The sequence below is a fragment of the Sinocyclocheilus anshuiensis genome, unplaced genomic scaffold (genome assembly GCF_001515605.1).
Source record: "Sinocyclocheilus anshuiensis isolate Anshui unplaced genomic scaffold, SAMN03320099.WGS_v1.1 scaffold3349, whole genome shotgun sequence".
In the NCBI taxonomy this organism is placed as follows: domain Eukaryota; kingdom Metazoa; phylum Chordata; class Actinopteri; order Cypriniformes; family Cyprinidae; genus Sinocyclocheilus; species Sinocyclocheilus anshuiensis.
In genome coordinates this window covers 378-1,880 of record NW_015555962.1, presented here as the reverse complement: position 1 = coordinate 1,880, position 1,503 = coordinate 378, and the positions used below count along the sequence as shown (strand labels likewise).

The 1,503-nt window shown below is 40.3% G+C and overlaps 1 long non-coding RNA gene across 1 annotated transcript; it reads left to right on the top strand.

Annotated features, from left to right (window-relative positions):
- Nucleotides 1-347: 347 nt before the first annotated feature.
- On the top strand, nt 348-1,153 carry LOC107675985 (uncharacterized). Its single transcript, XR_001632667.1, has 3 exons — nt 348-461; nt 738-914; nt 1,098-1,153. It is a non-coding gene; the product is annotated as an uncharacterized LOC107675985 (long non-coding RNA).
- The last annotated feature ends 350 nt before the right edge of the window (nt 1,154-1,503 follow it).

The window sequence follows — 1,503 nt, the reverse complement described above, 5'->3', positions numbered from 1 at the left end:
AAGACGTTCTAAATTATTTACGTCTGGAATACATAGGCTAGGCGTCGTCTTAACAGCTGGCAGGGACGTCTCGGCGACGTATGCCAGATGAGCAAATGCCCTAAAATATACATCTGCCAGACGCAAAAGACCACATCGCACAGACGTCTCCGCGACGTGCGTGTGCTATCTGGGCCTCTACCGCATGGTGTGGCCATATGGCAACATACTCTTTGTGTTCATTTCCTTGCCACTGTGTCTTTAATTCAGCATTCTCGTTTTTTTTGTTGGAAAGAGAAGACCTTAGTTTAGCCAATGATGTGCTTTGGTTAAGTCACATGACATGCAGTTTTTTTCTGTGGCGAGATTTCTGACAGACTGCCGTCTCTTGTCAATAGTTTCTGAAAGATATAAAAAACGTAATTATCAAACAAGGATCAGCCCGTGTCACATCCACAAAAAAATCGGAAACATCACCTCCGGTAAGTTATGATGACATATTCACCACTCAAAAAAGTTTTTATGAAATAAGTTTTTGGTAAATCAATCAAATGTATGTGTTGCCAAGCAGCAACACTGTGCAGTAGTGGAATGACATTATTGCAATAGTTTAGCTAGCTAGCAGGGTCAGGAGTGATCTTTTAAGCTGTAACAATAACAACATTAATGCTAGTGGTATAATGTTGATTAGTCGTATGTTAATGCTATTTGTATTATGGATAAAATCAAATTTAAATGGCAATATTACTTTTGATTAGATATGAATACAGGTAACAGTATGTCAGTGAGTACAGCCATATTTTATGGCAAGGTAAAGAAGAAAAGGACAGAACTGGCTCTTCCTGCAGATGAAAGTGAGGATGAGATAGGATTTAGTGACCATGAGAATGATGTGGATTGGACAGTTGATGAAAGCAGTGATGGAGACATTTCAGGTAAGTTAGCTCAGAGGCAGACAGGACAGGTATAGTCTAGTAAACAGTGTTAGCTACATTATTCTGATGCATCTGGATGAGTTAGACTTGTTATTTATTAATTATAATATTTATTGGACCTACTGTATTTTGTCTGTTAACACAAACACTGTATTGTTTTGAATATTTTTTAAATCTTTTCAGCAGATGAAGAGCTGCAGTTTGAGGCTGAAGAGGGAATCGTGCCAGCAACAGGAGAGGTACAGAAAGGCTGTCTATTGTTATAGAGAATATTGAGTGTGTGTGTGTGTGTATTCATGTGTGTGTTTGTGTGAGTGTGTGTGAGTGATTGTGTGTGTTTGTGAGTGTGTGTTCAGAGTGTGTGTGTGTGTGTTCATGAGTGTGAGTGTGTGTGTTTGTGTGAGTGTGTGTGTTCGTGAGTGTGTGTTTGTGTGCGTGTTCGTGAGTCTGTGTGTTTGTGAGTGCGTTCGTGAGTGTGTGTGTGTGTGTGTGTTCATGAGTGTGAGTGTGTGTGTTTGTGTGAGTGTTTGTGTTCGTGAGTGTGTGTTTGTGTGCGGTGTGCGTGAGTGTGTGTTTGTGTGCGTGTTCG